Consider the following 19,490-nt stretch of genomic DNA (forward strand, 5'->3'; position numbering starts at 1 on the left):
TAGCATTTAGGTCAAGGGAATAGTTAAGATCTTCTGTCATCCAGGGCTGCCAGATGCTGCAATCACCCACACTTCATCCATCCTTCTGTTTGGGATTGCCAAGCTCCCAAGATGCGCGGGAATTCTTGACATGTCCCAGCCTGGGCTGAGACATAAGCTCTGTTATAACACCAACTCATGAAGAGGTACCTACTGTGGAATAATTGCTGGAGGTAATTTAGGAATTAAATTTATATTAAAGGTACAGCACTGAAGAAATCTTCAGGGTGGAGTGTGGCGAATATGCAAGGAATCCATCCCACAGAAGTTCCCTAGGCAACCTTAGATGTTGGCAACACCAGGGGAGCTTGGTGCGCTGACTCTAAGAGAAACTGCACGGAGGGTGGAGCGGAGTGAAGACACCGTGGCCAGGCTCTGTGATAAGACGGGAACTGGAAGGTACTATGGAACTGACAAGCTGCATATTTACTACCCTGAGCTGCATATTTACCACCCTGAGCCAACAGTCTGTCATTTTTTGACAAAATACTATCCTTTGGGTGAACTTTGCTCATTATAATCTCATTATAATACCAGAAAACACACCTCCATCCCAAAGCTACCCACCTCCAAGGTGCGACCACCCCTCACTGAGCTTGCGCTCTGAATTTTTCTTAGTCTATAACTTTAAAAGTAAACGAGAAACTTTTACACCAATTACAACAGAGGTATGTATGACTAGAGTCACTCAAGCTCCACCTGTAAGGACAAATAATATAAAAATGGCTTAAGAGAGGCGGGATGCCAGGGAAGATACCATCGCAGACCACCTTTGACACCTGGGATCAGTCGACGGGCTGAGCCTCTCTTCCCCTGCATAAGGACGCCTTTGGGTAAGATTCGAACACTTGGTTATACCGAGTTCTTCCCCGGGAAACTTAGAAATCTCTATAGAGTCGCTTTATAACTTAACGCGTTTGTAGCCAGGCTATATTACTCATATTCTTGGTATTTGCACATGCTTTGCAAGCAGTAATTTTATCACCGGCAATCCAAAAGAACTTGTGTGTCTGTTGCTTCAATAAACTGCACTATTCACTAATCTAGCCGTGAGAGTTCTCATTGAACGCCACCAAATCCCTTAAGTGTGGCTGTGCTAGTTCATGGAACACAACTAGACTGAAAGTGTGCAGTGTTACGAGTGTATCCGTAATCGTCAGAGTTCAATACATTGAACGCGACCGGACTTGTAACATCCTGGCGGTGTTACGAGTGTATCCGTAATCGTGAGAGTTCAATACATTGAACGCGACCGGACTTAAAACATCCTGATGGTGTTACGAGTGTATCTGTAATGGTGAGAGTTCAATACATTGAACGTGACCAGACTTGTAACACAGAAAAATTGGGCATCACTCAGAATCTAAGCCCAGCCGCCCCCAGCCCCTCTGATATCTGAGGACAAGCTGGAACGCAAGGGGGTTTATTTTCTGCCAAATTGCCTTGCCCTTTAACGCGACACCTACCTCCAGTCTAGAGTTCCTCACTGTCCCAGTGCGATCCCATCACACCTAGCACAGACAGCCAGTATTGACAGGGCTGGAGGAAGGGGAAGTGGTTCTACTGAATCTTACACAAAAAACTTTGGGCAAAATCTGCAAAGAGAGGGTTGTAGGCCTTTCTGATCCTGGAGGGGGTTGTAGCTATAACTCCTACTTCTTACTTCAGCTAAAGGGCCCATTCTCATCCATGACCCATCCTGTTTTCACAAAGCTCTGGACTCCACAAAGGTCTGGAAAGGGGACAAACACGGCTTGGCTAGGATTGTTAATTGCTATGGGTTAATACACTTTTCTGCCTTCATTTTGCCTGCAAACCTGATGACATTGGTGTTTGATTGTTTTAAATATTCATTCTTGCACAGCTTGAAATGTCTCTTTTGAGGGATTTTGCACTCCTGTGATATTCACCATTTCAAAGCTTGGATATCACAAATGCCTTTAGAAAGTGTGCTAGGTCAGCTGCAGAAAGACTGGAATCTCTCAATCTATTGCCTATTTTACCAAACAGGCTTCAAAATATGAGGAGCTTAATGCAAAAAAATCCAGATCTTTGCCACTTTTCTCAATCAAATTCTGTCCAGTCTAACCAGTTTGCACACGCACAAGTTTGCAGGACAAAATCACAAGCTTGTACAGAATTGAAAAGCTCAGAAAATTGTTTAGAAAGCAAACCTTTTGTTCACTTTTTCATTATCCAAGGAAGTAAATAATAAACAAATCTGCATTTAAAAATGCATATGCAATTTTTTAGATCTTATGGCCGTGATTTAGTATAGCAACTCCCACAGCCTCACTACATTGGCCACCTCCCTGGAAGCTGAAACACATCATCTCATACTTCCCAGCCTACTACAGATGTGAGCGAGGAGGACAAATTAGCTGACGGTTCAAGAGGTATTTAACTTCTGTGGGATGCAACAGGATTGCGGTGCTGTGCGGTTCTCATGTAAAGAGCAAGCACTTAATAAACACCTAAATAATCTACAGATGAAATTTGGTCCCAGGAGGTTTAGAGTTCAACAGGTATAAGCCAAACGCCACAATTGCAGGTATGAGAAAAAGCAGCACTGAAGGCATCTTTAATGAAGTGTGTGGCATCAGAGTGACCAGTGTGTTACAGTTTGGGCATAGGTTTGAATCTTGCTTGGCAAAAAAATTGAAAGTCAGCTGGCTCAGCTGCCAACTGTATCCATTTATACCTGATCATTCAGGCTAAAGACTCATAGGTGATGCTGCTACCTACGTCTCTCTCTTCTGTGCTAGTGGCTACTGAAATCACCACGCCGTAACCCTGCTGCCTTTGGTATACTGCAAGCCTTCATGTATTTTACTGAAGTGTAATAGCTACATGAAACAAGCTGGTTCTACATGACTTACCCGTTTTCTGCTCTTCATCTGCAAAGACTACAGAGCCAGAGCTTGAAAACTGTTGTGCTGGGCAACCAAACCACGAGAACTGAACAGGAGGGACCAGGCCACGGTGTGTGGCAGCAATGCGATGGATGCACGCTAGCCAAACAGCTCTGTGTCTGCTGCATGCCCCTTTCCCAGCCTGTCGAGTAACCCTGAGCAAACCATTCTACCCGCCTGCCACACATTTCCTCTCTGTAAAATGAGAATGAGCAAGCTTCCCTCATCCACGGGGATCACTTCCTAACAGTGCTTTGAGAACCTCTGATTAAAGGGGTAAATTTGGATGTTTTATTAAGTAGTAGATGAATTATTTCAAAGATCAGATTGCATTTGTAGCATGTGATGTTGACACACTGCCAGCCTTTTCTAAAAGGAAGCAGTGTCATGGCTGTGGACAGGTTTTTTTTTAAACCAGCTACATGGAGAAGTCTTTCTAGCAACCTGCAAAAACCTGCACAAGTAATTTTTGAGCAGCAGCAGCAGCACCAGTGAATCTTGGTTTCCTGGAGACTTGTGCCCTGATTGACTGACTTCCATATCTAAAGAAGCAAAATCACCAAGTGAAGCTTTTCCCACAATAGCAGCACCTACAAGGTGTTCCTCCCACCTGGACTCTAATGACGCAAGAATTTCCAGCCTTTACTTCAGTAAGTATGCTTACAGGTGCTTTATTTTCTACCCATCTGCTTATTTTCACAAAGGTGGCAGGAACTCCTGTTCAACATTTTGCCCTTCTGTCATATTTGACTGAAACCAGATTTAAACATTATTAGCAAGAGAAGAAAGGATGGGGGGAAATCCATCAGGTGCCGTGCTTCTGCAAGTCTCCATAGGAAACCAGTCAGAAAATAAGCAGTTAAACTCCAGCCTGCATCAGAGAAAGATGGGAAGACACAGCTCTCATCAGACAGAAAGAAAATGCTCTGACAGTAAAAAATAACAACTGTTTCACTCTCTGTGAAGGTCTCCTTCCAGGCAGCACAGACCATCAAAACGCAACCTTTTCCTCTGCCATCCAGCTCTGACTGGATTTTTTGCTCAGCTTGCATATATTGCTGCTGTACTCAGGAAGCACCTAGGTCTTTGTCTGATCTCCATGACAAAAAGCAGGAATAGATAGGTAAATTTGTCAAATCTGCTTTTTATTTCCCTGCTTAGAGAAAATAAATTCTGTTGAGGGGCCAGAGAGAGAAGGGCTGACAACTTTATGGAGACTGCAAGAAACTTCCTTTGGCTACGTTCCCAGTAGAAAAACATTCACTGTCGTGGTGCTCATTATGTCACACACATCTGTACCTTTGTGTGCTTTTCAAGGAGTTAATAGTTGCTGCCACAGATCCAGCTCTCTGGAACTAGCCTCCCTACTCTGCAGGGTTAATGTCTGCAAACAATTCACAATCATTTGTTTATGCTCAGCTGCATGGACAATACAGTCACAGTTATGTGCAAACAACACCTCGCCTTGTAGGCAGCCAGTCACATGCCTAACGTCAAGCGTAAGTCATGTGCAAACTCATCTCTGGCCCTTGTCCAAATCCCTGCTTACCCTCCCGTATACGGATAGACAACATTAGATGGCACTGAATACCTAAATCGAAACTCTCCTTAGTTTTATTGAAGTAACAGACTTAGCTCCTTTTGGTCTTTGCCAGCACGCAGGTGGGAACAGCCATCTTGGTCCCAAATTACGTGCGGAAGGCAGCGCACTTGAGCATCTTACTACGTTACTACAGCATCTTAAATGACCTCTAACAACAGTTCAGAGATCTCCTACCCAGGCTTGGCAGAGCCTGGCCCCCATGGCCTGGTACTCGAGGGTAGCAGGTGGCCTGAATTGCTCTCATGAGCTCAGTATGCCATGTTATTCCATCTGTCATAGGCACCATAAGGTATGTCCACCCTATATATTAAGCTTCCCATGCAGGGTGAGCTGCCCAGCTGAGGCTGTGTCTGCTTACGAGTTCCTCCAGCCCTCTCATTTCTCTGCTGGATCGTTGAGCGGAGCTGAGCTCAGGGATCAGCTCAACCAGAGGAAGGAGCAGTTGAACAGCAACTAGGAGCAGCTCGGTGCCATCCCAGCCCACCCCACCAAATTCTGACCCTGGGGTCTCCTAAAGGCTTTGACCCTGGGCTAAAGGGCGGTGTGGCCTGGGGATAGAGCTTTTACAGCAGCCCCAGGTTTAATACATGATGTGAACGCAGCCATAGTAAGCAGGTGGGTGAAGTCTTTAAAGTTATAATAAAATCGTAATTAAATATATGTAACTATATATATTTAGACCCATTTTAGGATATAGCCTAAAAAAAAAAGGTAGGTGTGATTCAGTGTGTTTTCCAAGCTGTACATATAATTACCAGCGCTCTGGGATTCAGGGAGGGCAATGCCACCGCATGCCCCACTGATAAAACTGCTTGCTGAGCTCTGGCTTTGAAATGTTTTGTGCTTGATAGTCAAAAGTGCTGTTTGTGCACAGCCCAAACAGTGCAAGGGGCCAGCACAGCAAATAGAATTTCACCCGGGAAGAATTGCCTCCAGGCTCCCATGGGAGCAGAGATTGCTTGTACCCATCGCTCAGCGGAGCGTGAGGTTATCTGAGTGCCATCCCCTCACCTGACAGGCTTTGAGATACAGTTTCAGTGCATACTCACTAATTTAAATATTCTGGGTAGAGGTTGTAGCACTTCAGATATGCTTTTTAACTTCAAAAAAGGCACACCTGACAGTGCAAATTAGTCACAGCTAAGGAAAACCTAAGAAAATGCATTAAAATTAGAGCAAAGACTTGGCTCCCAGGAGAGACTAGTGTTTTCATTAGCTGCAAAAATACAGATAAGATTTTGTTTGACTGTTTCCTATTTACATTTTGAGAGCCAGAGTTGCGGGATATTCCCTTCAACCAGGAGCTCTTGAGTGCTTCACACCCCCGTTGTTTTCCATGATTTCTGCACTAATCACTTCTGGAAAATTCAGTTCAAGCCCATGTCTACCTCTAATGTAGGGAAGCTTCAAGAATCTGAGGTGTATTCTTTTTGCATCAGTTTATTTTTGTATCACTACAAAGGTTTTCCTGCCGTGTGGGTCTGCAGTAAGGTCCTTGCTATGAAACTCTTACCTTCCGAGGTACAACAGAGAAGGAAACCCGAAGGGAACGTCCCTTTTGCAGGCTGGGGGGAGGCCTTGTGAGCCAAGGTGCAGCCAAGCCAAAATGCAGATGGGGTCGAAAGGACGCACACAAGTGCCAACCGTGACCACCTCTCACCGCTTGTGCCGCACGCTGCAGCTGGAGCAGGATATTTTGCCAGGAAGGAAGTCACCTCCTCACCCCCGGTGGGATTTCCCCTCGTACGCAGATGGCTCTGGTGTGATGCGAAAGTCCCACCGCTTCCGAAGCAATTCCTCATCCCCCTCCTGTACCATCAGCAGCTGCTACCTCGCTGCTGAGGCTGCTCTCAGCTTTTACAGGGAGATAGTCACAGCCAAGGGTGCTGGGTGACGGTATCAGCCTTGCCCAGGCAGCGGCATCTGCGGGACGAGCGAGGACCTGGCTATGATAAGGAGATTGTAGGGCCTTTGCTTTACGGTCCAGCTCTAATACTCTGCCAAGGAAGGATTTCACTGGGTTATGTTCAGGACCAGTAATTAGTTTCCAGATGCCGCCCAGAGAGGGACTCTGAAGGAGGAAAGGAGGTGGTGGATTTTTTTTTTTTTTTGATAAACTGTAGAAGTTTGTTTTCTAACAGCTGGACTGCATTTAAACAGCCTGGCAAAACTTTGCATTAGTTTTAAAGACGCGCTTTACTACAAAGTGATTTCTGCTACAAAAAGCCACTGGGGAAGTAGACTGGTTTTTATAAAAATACTTCAAATGATCATTCTAGCAGAGGAAGCGAGAGGAAAGGCAAGCTCAAAGTTTCACATCGTCTTCCCCATGGAGAATAATCCATCACTGTCTATCACACGCAGTGCAGGTGGATGGGAAAGGAGGAGGTGAGCTCCAGCTGGACCAGGACACGGGAGTTCAGACTGGGAAGGAAGATGGCACGTTCTTTGGTGTTACAGTGTAGAGAGGCAATACTTAGCCAGCAGTAATGTCCCAACAGCATGAAATGCCACAAGATTTTCATAACAAAGACAGAGGTGGTTAGCCATGAAGAAACAATTAGTTTAAAGGACAGATAAATGAAAGGACATTTACCTGAAGCCTCATATCAACACATTAATCAGGAGCAGAGCAAGGGACAGATCCAAGAGTGAAGGAAATGGACAGTGCCAAAACCAGTTCTGTGAAGATAAATTACCATAGTGGAAGAGCATGAATTTTAATTTAGTAATGAATATTAATTTGTGTGTGTGTACGCTCTTTGGGGGCTTGAGATAAATCCTGTTTGGGGTGCATCTACCAGAGTCCTGTGCAGTGCTGGGGAATTTGCTCCTGAAACTCAGGGCTGAAATCAGAAACTCTGTGGTCATACATATGAGAACCTACAGCTATATATATATAAAGTTTTACACTTTGGAAAGGTGGCAAGAAATGTCTGTAATAGCTTTAAGTTGCTTATAGTGAAGTAGACTGAAAATATGAGGTGAGGGAAATGGGCTGGACAAGGATGAATGACTCCGGACCAAAGGGTCTGAGTAAGATGACTGAAAGTAAGGATTCAAGCTAGAGATCCTGAAAAAACACGGGAACAGGATGAGACCTGGGGGATTTCCTTCCTCCAGCTATGGCTGAGCATGACTACCCCTTCCACTGCAGCTGATGGCAGTCTCCTACCCGAGCTGTTGCTGTAAGCGTGGTGGCTCATGCCTACTTTGCAAATGTGTTTCTTTCTGCCCACCATGAACAACTCCCTGCCAGCAGCACCCTGCACCACCTCTCACACGACTTTCGGCCAGGCCCTGGAAGATGCAGCACTTGATGCTTCTGGTCGTGAACGGATACGTGATGTGCGGAAGCACCCGGCGTGGGCTGTGCCGAGCCACCCGCCGGAACCTGCCCCCACCTGCCATCCTTCTCCAGGCAGCACCGGACCTCTTGCCTTTTGCGTGGTGGCCCTTCGGCACGCGGCCTCTCCCCGCTTCCCACACTGCGGCGGGAGGCGATTTGTTCCTCTCCTCAGGTCCTTTCCCTTCCTCCTTCTGCATGGGCATTCGCCACAGCAGTACTGGATACCAGCACCGTGAGTAAAAGCTGGGAGACTACCAGCAGAGGAAATGCTTTGAAAATGAGATCTCCTACTTCTGTGCAGAGGGAACAGGCTATTTTAGGATGAGATTGTGTTGGAGATATGGGCTGGGACGGGATTACTGCAGCTGCTAAAGGAAATGCTGTTGTATCCAGAGCTTCCCAATAAGCAAGGCGATAGACATGGCGTAAAGAAACCCTCCTGGCTCATCGGTTCCTCTCCTCCCTCTTTGGCATGGCCTCTGGACTCAGAAGCGGTAGGCAGGAGTTTCCCCAACCACAGAGACCACCGCTGGGTTACAGCAGTGGAAGGGACCGACCCTGCCATTCGCACCTTCCTAGAAGAATGATTTCCACACAGGCTCCTAATTACAGCGAAAGAAAGGTTTGTCCTGCTGTCAGTCTGAGGGAAGCACAAAGGAGCGTGGTAACAGACAAAATTCCAGCAGTCCTGGGCATGTTTAGCAACATTGCTAAGAAAAATTCAGTCCTGAGCAGTTCCCAAGGAAATCACACTCCCTTGTCTGCCTGAGATTCACTGATTCCCCCTCCAGCTGCAGCTCCCCAGACGTTTACATGACGTCAGAGAATTAAACGTGCTATGAAAGCAGCTACAGTGCGTGTCAAAGCTCCGTTGGGTTTCACCAGAGATGCTTCAGCTGAAACCTTCAGTTCTTAAATTTTCTCGTAAGCAGTCTGCTGGGACTGGCAGGCCACATACATACATTTGTCATCACCTGTATCTTCAGTACATAGGTCCCATCTGCGGAGGCAGCAGCCTCTAGCGTGCAGTACCCAAAAGCAATCCCAGTAGCCTGACCTGGTGGATACTTCTCCAAACTACATCTTCACGCTACAAGCAGGGGAAGCTGCAAGCCATGCTGCAGAGCCCTGCAGAACTTTGCCCGTCATCGTGCTGAACGGTCGCTCTGAGAATTACCTGCAGATTTATTACTCTTCCACGTAACTTGAGAAGAACGTTGCTGTCTCTATTCCTACAGAGATTTACAGCTCATTCTGCCTAGAAATGGGGCTTTTTTCTTTTTTAATTGAGTGATCTGTCTTTTGGGGAAATATTTTATTTTGTGCTGTATGTTTCAAGGTCTTTGACTGTGTCATTTCCACTTTATTTAGCTACCCTGTCATACCAGCCTTGTATACTCCCTGTTCCACTATCCATGGCAACCTTCATGGCTCATACATTTATTTTTCCTTTTATGCATCTCCATGATTCTTCCCAAACCGACTCTTGAGAATGGAATGTGGCCCTAAATTAGGGCTTATCTACATGGGAGACTTTTCCAGAGATTTTGGGATAACTCCTCTCTGTGGAAAGACTTGCTGCAGCATACGTGTGCACAGCTGGGAGTTATACCAGTGAGCTGTCATAGCTCACTGTGCCTTTGTGCCACGATAAATTAGTACAGGCACTGACTCAGAAAAAGTCCTTGGCTGTAACTGGAGAAAGGTCAGTTAAGAACTGTGTTCATGGTGTGGCCGCATCCAAAAAACAAACATATATGAGGCTATATAAAGAATGGGATGAAGGGTTATATAATTCAGTTACACAATGTATGTGATTGCTGTCATCGGAAGACTGTCTTCAGTGCTTGTTACTCTGTTTCAAAAATAAATAACAGGACTGGGGAGTTCAGGGACAAGCAGCATTCTTATAGCGATGAAAAAAAAAAACAACCAAAAGAAGGATTGGAGCCATTTATCTGGGAAGCATAAGATGTGATAAATCAATTAATGAACAGTCTAGGACATGTGGACTAAGAATGCCTCTTTTCCCTTTCATATAATAAAAGAGCGAAGTGTCATTCAAAGAGATGAGAAATACCAAATTACGGTTTTACAGCAGCAGCACTTGCTCAACGTAATTACAAACCACGGAGCTCTGGAATGTACTTAAAACCCAAAAGTGACAAATCTTGATGCGGTAACAGGAACATATACAGTTGCAACACTGAAAGCGAAAAAACCAGAAGGGAGATAAATGCTTCAGTATCTATTATATATAAGGGAATGATATTACACCATCAGGGGAAAAGAGATAACAGGGCTTGTTTCTACCCTCTACTGATGTCTCCATTACTAAACTCTCTCAGAAACAAGCTATCCCACCAAATGGTCATGCATCCAACAGGACAGTGATGTCTGTGTTCCTAAGGAACAATAACAGCACTGAAGGCAAAGGAGCTGCCTCTTATTTCCAGAAATGTGTAACGTCTGCCTATTGTGCCCTTGCTGATACTTAGCATGGCTGCACACACTAGAGCCACTGTTCCGAAACAACTTTCAAAGATGCCAGTTCAGCCAGTGAAAAATATTATGTCTGAAAGAGCTCAGATTTGGTGAACTTTCATCAGCTCTGAATTCCAGCTCTGGTTGCCCTGGAAACGCTGGGATGCTGAAGACACCTCATCTTGGGGCAGCTTTGTCTGAGGGGTTTGCTCCGCGCCAGGAGCCTCGGCCACCACAGAACTTGCCGAGCCACCGATGAGAGCATCAGTTTCCCTCGGCAACTGTAGGGCAGGTCAAATTGCTCCTTCCCAGAACTAATAATGCTTCACATCCAGCCCAGACCATTTGCACTGAGTTTTCTTAGTTCAAAGGCACATCTGTGCCATATGGCAGCTGCTCCTGGCTTTGAGTTGCTCATTCCCCCAGGTGGGTGCAGACACCATGTCTCTTATTTGCCCTGACAAAGCGGCAGAGAGAGCTCAGGCAGTTCAAACATCCTAGAAGAAAGTGAACAGTCAACAGACTTCTGGCCACTGTATCATGGTTTGCTACCAAACACACAGCTGTTCTCCAGTTGCACTGCGAGACGGAGACAGACCGACTACTCTTCTCGGCTCCATTACCAGTTTTCCACTGGTCTTCTCGGCTGCCTGGCCTCCATGCTACATGAAGCTGAGAAACTGCAGCATTTATAGATTTCATTAGGAGTTACGTGTGCTTAGTGCCTCTCGGGCCAGGACCCTATTTTATTCTGTTCTAAAGGATGCTATTTTGTGGCCAAGTTTCTCTCTCAATCCCAAGGTTTTACAAAACTCTAATAAAAAAGTTATGCAGCCAGGAGCTAAATCCCCAGATTATGGGGCATTCTGGGAGTTAATCATAGAATCGTTTAGGTTGGAAAAGACCTTTGAGATCATCAAGTCCAACTGTAAACCTAATACTGCCAAGTCCACCACTAAACCATGTCCCTAAGCACCACGTCTACACGTTTTTTAAATACCTCCAGGGATGGTGACTCCACCACCTCCCTGGGCAGCCTGTTCCAGTGTCTGACAACCTTTTCAGTGAAGAAATTTTTCCTAATATCCAATCTAACCCCCCCCTGGCACAACTTGCAGCCATTTCCTCTTGTCCTATCACTTGTCACTTGGGAGAAGAGACCGACACCCACCTCACTACAATCTCCTTTCAGTTAGTTTTGGAGAGTGATAAGGTCTCTCCTGACCCTCCTTTTTTCCAGATTAAAGAGCCCAGTTCCGTCAGCCACTCCTCACAGGACTTGTTCTCTAGACCCTTCACCAGCTTCGTTGCTCTTCTTTGAACATGGTCCAGCACTTTGATGTCTTTCTTGTAGAAAGCATTAAGTACCTCAGCCTTTTCCTCATCCTTTGTCACTATGTTTCCCTGCACATCCAGTAAAGGATGGAGATTCTCCTTAGCCCTCCTTTTGTTGCTAATGTATTTATAGAAACAGTTTTTACTGTCTTTTACTGCAGTAGGCAAATTACGTTCTAGTTGGGCTTTGGCCCTTCTAATTTTGTCCCTGCATAACCTCATGACATCTTTGTAGTCCTCCTGAGTTGCCTGTCCCTTATTCCAAAGGTCATAAACTCTCCTTTTTTTCCTGAGTTCTAGCCAAAGTTCTCTGTCCAGCCAGGCCAGTCTTATTCCCCACTGTCGTCTCTCGGCACATGGGGACAGCCTGCTCTCCTGCGCCTTTAATATTTCCATCTTGAAGAATGTCCAGCCTTCCTGGACTCCTTTGCCCTTCAGGACTGCCTCCCAAGGAATTCCGTCTACCAGGTCCCTAAACAGGCCAAAGTCAGCCCTCCATAAATCCAAGGTGGCAGTTCTGCTGACCTCCCTCCTTACTTCTCCAGGAATCGAAAACTCTATCATTTTGTGATCGCTATGCCCAAGACGGCCTCCAACCATCACATCACCCACAAGTCCTTCCCTGTTCGCAAAGAACAGGTCCAGCAAAGCACTTTCCCTAGTTGGCTCACTCACGGGCTGTGTCAGGAATTTATCTTCCACACACTTCAGGAACCTCCTGGACTGTTTCCTCTCTGCCATATTGTATTTCCAGCAGACATCTGGTAAGTTGGAGTCCTCCGTGAGAACAAGGGTTTGCTATCCTGAGACTTCTCCCAGCTGCTTACAGAATATTTCTTCTACCTCTCCATCCTGGTCGGGTGGGCTATAACAGACTCCTGCTATGATATCTGCCCTGTTGGCCTTCCCCCTGGTTCTTACCCATAAACACTCAACCCTATCATCACCATCATCAAGCTCTAGACAGTCAAAACACTTCCTAACATACAGGGCTACCCCACCACCCCTCCTTCCTTGCCTGTCTATCCCTGTGAAGAGTTTATAGCCATCCATTGCAGCACTCCAGTTGTGTGAGTCATCCCGCCATGTTTCTGTGATTACAATTACATCATAGTTTTCCAACTGCACAATGGCATCCAGCTCCTCCTGTTTATTGCCCATGCTGTATGCATTGGTGTAGATAGATAGATTTCAGTTGGGCTATTGATCCTGAAATCTTTACTGAAGGAGAAGCTCTAATTCCTATGTGACTGCTCTCAAATGCTTCCATGGTTTCTAACATATTAATAACCCTTGCGTCTTTGCTGCCGCATGGGTCTCCATCCCCTAGCCCCACTAAGATGGCTAAGGTGCTGCACGCATTAGTACAGGGACATTTGAAATGTGCTCCAGTGCACTCAGCACATCGTGGAGCAGACCGAAGGACCTCGTTAGAACACCATCCCTCAAACATTGGCGTTCCACCCCATGCTTATCTCTAGCAAGCTGGTTGTATCCCTTTCCCCCTTCAAACCCAGTTTAAAGCTCTTTCCATGAGCCCTGCTAACTCCTGCACAAAGATCCTTTTCCCCCTTTGAGACGGTTGTACCCCATCTGTCGCCAGCAGGTCTGGTGTTGTGTAGACCAACCCATGATCAAAAAACCCAAAATTCTGCCGGTGACACCAGGCTCAGAGCCAGGTATTGATCTGCTGGGTCTTCCTGTTTCTTCTCTCATCCTTCCCTGCAACTGGAACGATAGAGGAGAACACTACTTGTGCTCCTGATCCCTTAACCAGTCGTCCCAAGGCCCTGAAGTCTCTCTTGACTGCCCTCGGACTTCTTGTTGCAACTTCATTGCTGCCTACATGAAAACTCAATAATGGATCTGAGGGCTGTACCAGGGTAGGATGTTTTCTCGTCACATCTTTAACCCAGGCCCCAGGGAGGCAGCAGACTTCCCAAAGAAGTGGGTCCGGTCGGCGTATTGAGCCTTCCGTTCCCTGCAGAAGGGAGTCTCCTGTGGCAATGACTCAACTTTTTTTCTTTATGGAAGTGGTTTTGATGGCAGGGCATTGTGATGGTGCAGAGGCACACCAATTTAAATGGCATGGAGGTTCACAAAATCAAACCAGACAGGTGATAAACTCAGAAATAAACTTTATTTAAACCAGACTTGTTTAGCAGAAGACTAGCTAGAAATGAGGCTTATCAAAATCCTTCAACGTTCCAAGAACATCGGCAAACCACAGGCTGAGGTGACGTACGAGGAACTGGTACCGCACAGCCGGCTTTGGAAATGAGGATTCAGAAGGTGCCCCGTCCCTCACCCGTAAGACGAGGGCTCTCGACCTCGAGGAGGTTCCCTGGGCAGCGTCCCGACCCACGGGGAGAGTCCCCAGCCGCAGACCCCTGCTCCAAGGAGGACTGACTCCCTTTGCCCTCCGGCGGGGCTCCATTTATACCCTGGTCGAATCTGAGCTGTGGTCACGTATGGTCAGCGGTCTAGAAGCTTCTCTCGACCGAGGCGTTTCATTGGCTGAGGGCCTTGTCTGTCGACCGAAGGGCCCTGCCTTTCCCGCCCCTCGACCGAGGTGTACAGGTGACGGTCGGCACTCGTCACTGTAAAGGCGCGAAGGTAAAGGTGGGAAAAGTCAGGACACAGCGACCCTCATGCGCCCGGTCTCTTGTCAGGGCGGGTGCACCTGCCACCAGTGTGGGCTGACTTAACCTTGGTGACACCCCCAACCTAGATAAACCATCGTCCTCGGCATTGTTTGGTTCCACGCGCAGAGCCTCGTACCTATTATGCAAAGGGCACCTGGGAAGGTGGGGTAGTCACAGAGGCGATGTGGCTGCTGTGCTGGGCAGGAACTTGTCCCCATTGCCCCCTGTCCCTTAAGTCACGGCATTCTGCCAGGTGGAGAGAGGATAGGGAATACTCCGTATCATGCTTCCTGTCTGCCTGGCAGCTCTGTCCCCGGGATGGCAGGGTGTGGTTCCAGTAGTCTCTCTCTCTCTCAGACTCCCTGATACTCCCCAACCTACTCATCTCCTCCAGAGCTCTGTCACCGAGCAGAGGAGTTCCTCTGCCTGGTCGCACCTCCCACAGCTGTGCTCACTGCTGCCGTCCGGTGCTGGTGTAAGAGCGGGGCACACCCCACAGCCTGACACCTGGCTGGCAGCGTGTTCCCACCGGAGCTCTGCCTGGGACGCTGCATCAGTCGTGGCGGGTGCAGAGCTTTAGGATGCCATTGCTCCCTGGTCGAGCTGGCAGAGTTACAGCACCCTGCCACAGCACGCCCCGTTTTTCCCACCCTGGTCACAGTGCTCCTGGTCACCAGCGGTCCCTCGGGGTTTCTTCTATAGGTGTGGATCGCACCGGAGCTGCTCACCTCAGCGATTGAGGGCTAGTGTCGCTTATACTGCGTTTAAATCTCCCGACATCGCTCCTGGCCCTGCTCAGGTCTCCGCAGCCGCTGTGGTGCGAGCTGCAGGCTCCTGGTAGGTCTCTCCGCTCCCCTCAGGTTCCCCCGGATCAGGAACCCCCCTGTGCAGCGTGCTAGAGCGCTCCGCTGCCCATCTTGCCGGCACTGGAGCTGCTCGCCTTGGCGAGTGAGTGGGAGTGCCTTTGCTGCAGAGCACACAATAGCTGATGAGCACATGCCAGAACACCATGACTAGGACCCAACCATAACTGATACGTGCTTGTTTTTTAAAAGAAGCAAGTAGTTAATGGCTACCATCATTAATTATGATCATTACTGCTCTCTCTGGAGTGCCTTCCACTCAAGGATCTTCACAAGCTTTTTCTGCACCGGTTTAATTGATGGCCCTGTTTTGTGAGGTACATGGTATCTATGACCATGGGCAAGTCACTTAGCAGCCCCTTAACTTCCACCTTAAGAGAATGAGGTTAATAAGAACATCCTGTTTCATCGGCAGGAAGATACTATTCAAGATGATGGGATGTTCAATTTAGAAGAAGCAGGAGACCATGTAAGTATCTAAGTAAAGAGGGCCATGGAGGAAACAGAGGTAGAGGAGAGCACCAGAGCTAGAAGCTTAACTGTCCCCCACACTTGCTGTCAGACCGCGCCGGTGGCATACCAGCTTGAGGCAACCCAGAGTCAAAGTGGATTTGGAGATTGCTGTGGGCAAGGTTTCCACAGATAATGTTTCTGGTAAATGCATTCAGGCTAAGTAGCCATTAGGACTAAACATAAGATTTGGTTTAGTTTTCTTAAGCTATCCAACCCAAAATGGGCTTCGCAGTTTCCTTAGTAACCATTCGATATGTCAGGAACGTGTTTAAGATTATTATGTATGAGGTAGACAACTCAAGATTAAAACAGGTTCAAACACTAGCCCATGTCTACCTGATTTAGGGAAGGAAGCCACAGAATTTCCTCCATTTCTATTAATTCTTTTACATACATGGGAGGAAGTGTCTGTGGACTAGAAATCATGAAACTATCAGGTCTCCTGTGGATTTATTGTCTAGGTAGAGAAAGAAGCAATTACAGTTAAGGGAACAGTAAGAAAAATAACTGCTTCTGAATATTTCTTTCCAATTTTAATCAATGTCAGATACAACAGTGGAAAAGTTAGTGTTTATATTTAATGTCTAAGTTCATAACTCTGCAAATTATAAAGTTCTTTTCGGGTAAAAGCACTGATAGGGAGCACATTTCACATTCAGAATGAATGGCTAAGAAAAGTTTCATTTGCAGACAAAGGTTCAGGCCTGACCTTTCATGCCCTTGAATATGCAGCGAATGGAAACAGCATCACATTACTTCTCCGACTAGGTGGAAATAACACAGCCCTAATGCTGAATCAATTCACAGAATAAACCCTGTGAATAGCTGCTGAGGAAATCAATATGAGGAAATAGTGAACTGAACATCTATTCTGCAAATAGTCAGAAAAAGAAAAAATAGATTGCGGCTGTCCTGGTTTTGGTAACCCTGAAGAACCTGGGCCTAAGAGCCAGTTGGGTGCCCAATTCCCATCTAGATTAAGAAATTCATTGAGAACCAACTGGGGGGGTTGTGGAGAAAGAAACAAAGGAAAGAAATTGAAATAAAAGAAGAAGGGTGATGGAGGGAAGCTGGGCGGTTACAGATAAGCAGTAGCACAGATAGGTGAGGGGAGAAGAGTAGCAAATGAAGGAACTGTTCAAACGAGGAAGGAGTAGAAAGAGGAAGTGGATGGGGCTAAAGGCAGCAGGTAGAGAAAAAGTTCAGTGTTTTTCTTTCGGGTACAAGATAGGAGTGCCAGCAGGGAGTACCCTGTAAGAGAAAAACTGCCAGATGAAGAGGACAAGACCTGAGAAGGTGGAGGGAGAAAGTTACCAGAAATAGAGCCAGATGTGACTGTTGGATTTGACGTCCTGTATAGCACAGCCCTGAAATTTCACTCTGCTGCCCTCTCCCTTTTTGACAAACGGCAGATTTCCCTGAAGTGATGCAGTCTTAAAGACTTGAAGAGTTGGAAAATTTTCTTGGGTAGCTGTCATCTTGTCTGTGATAGAGGAAGGATTCCAGGGACAGCATGACCAAAAGAGAAGGATGGGAGGAAGATGGCTGCAAGGAGTGAGAGTACACAGAGGTTATGGGAGGGGAGGGTCAGAAAACAGAAATGTTAAAGATGAGGAAGAAAAACGGAGTGTAAATAAAGCTTTATGCTGGTGAGAGGAGGGGAGGAATGGGGTGGAGAAGGAGACAAGGAAGAGATGACAGTTCTAATGTGGATTAGGATGACATCAGAAAAACTGTCTGTGCATTGATGCTGACACAGCAACCAGTTTGCCCAAGCTAGAAATAGGTAATTGATACCATCCTTTGGGAGCTGTTGTTCATCGAAGCCCTTTAATATAACCCAAGAAACCACCAGACTCTCCTCACCCTTAATTTGTTTTAATGGAACACTTTTCCTGCCTCTTCCTGTATTTTTTAGCAACTCCTTGCAACCTTTTTTGATCCTCAGCACTTTAAGCAAGTGATAAGCTGCTGGTAACCTTGTTTGCAATTTGCAGTTCATTAGAAGTTGAGTCAGAGGCAAGGGCAGCACTTGTGTGCAGCGGCATTGTTGGGCAGAGGTGTTTGGTCTGAGCCTTGTCTCTGCCGGCCACTTATAGGTGCCACCTAGTCCCGATCACTCAGCACTCACTGGGTTTTCTTGCTCTGCAAAGTGTCAGTGGTGATAACCATTAAAATGGAGAAATAACCCAAGTATTAGCTGCACAAAAAGCACAACGTGAAACATAACGTCACTGAGAAAAACAAGGGGCGGGATAAGATGAGGCAGGAACAAGACAAGCGAGCATTGAGGATGTACTTAGCACACCCATCAGCTGCCGCCGAGTTGCCAGACTGAGTCCCAACTCTCTTGTTTCACACTCACCGAAACACCACTCGATGAAGGCGTGTGGCAGGTGCACCCGTCCTGACATCACCCTGGACCTGTGGTTTGCTGATGTCGATGGAGTGTTGAACGATTTTGATAAGCCTCATTTCTAGTTAGTTTTCTGCTAAACAATTTTGGTGTAAATAAGGTTTATTTTTGAGTTTCTCACCTGCCTAATTTGATTTTGTGAACCTCCGTGACATTTAAATTGTGCACCTTTGCACCATCACAAGGTGATGACTGATGGTGCTCCAATTCTTCTGACCTGCAAACTGTTCAATGCCAGGAGACCTGCAGACCCAGGACTGTGCCTCTCTTCCCTAGAGTATGGACTACATTCCCAATCTTGCAATTGGGCTGGGAAAGAAAAACAGAGGTGGATGAGCAATAAGGTTAAGAGACTTACATTTGAAAACACAGGGAAGGCCATCTCCACTGGGTACAGTGCCGTAATTGTATGTACAGTGCCCTAATTGTGTGTACAGTGCAATGTGACTCCAGGCAGAAACCTCACACCCTTTCTGGTTTCCACTGTTGCTCCCCAAGCAGCACCTTTAAGCACTGTAAGGAGGCTCAAAAGGGTGCCAGAAGGAGCAGGGGCAGCTCCCACATACTCTGAAAGAGATGCAAGATTTGAGGCTGTCACATGGGAAAAGTCCTCCAACACAGAAGTTCTAGAAAAGCTGTGGCTCGGCAGTACAACTCCTCTCTGTAACCTCTGCTCTCACCTGGCAAAGGAGAAAGTAGTGTCCCCAGTCTGTATGGGTCACAGCCCATTTTATTTGCCTGTGTCCTCATCCCCTGTTACAGTATTTCAAGGATCTCCGAGGTTCTTGCCCAGATCTTAGCCAGGATGTCTTCTGATGAAGTTTCACAGTGTAATTTCTGGTTTACAATCCAAGACTGGTCCCTTAAGATGCCACTTTCTAAGTGTTTGCGCTCTTATTCGTCTTCGTGCAGGTCCAGAGCTTTATGCTGACACAGGGGCTTCCTGTGCTTATACACAGGTCAGTGCTGGGGACTGCAGCTTTGTACAGTGAAACAATAAGATCTGAAATAAAGCTAAAAATCTGGGAAGTGACTCCTTTTTCTCCCACTGCTGCTCAGTGTGTTCATGCAACAGATGTACCAAACAAACCTAAGCCTCTCTATTTTCAGCTGCTGTGTGCTGTGGAGTCTCGTATCTCCACAATTTGTTCTTGGTTGTTTTTTTTTTTTAATCTGCTGGACGGAGGTAATGAAGATTTAAGTATTAGGTGTAAACCCATCTGTCCTGGCAGAGTGGCTGGAGTTGTGCAGAGCCGAGGATCACTGTAATCAGCTCAATGGGTGGTTCTGCCTGCGGCCAAATGGATTCCATATGTGAGTTTGTCTGTTAT

This window comes from Gavia stellata, chromosome 3 (assembly GCF_030936135.1).
Source record: "Gavia stellata isolate bGavSte3 chromosome 3, bGavSte3.hap2, whole genome shotgun sequence".
In the NCBI taxonomy this organism is placed as follows: domain Eukaryota; kingdom Metazoa; phylum Chordata; class Aves; order Gaviiformes; family Gaviidae; genus Gavia; species Gavia stellata.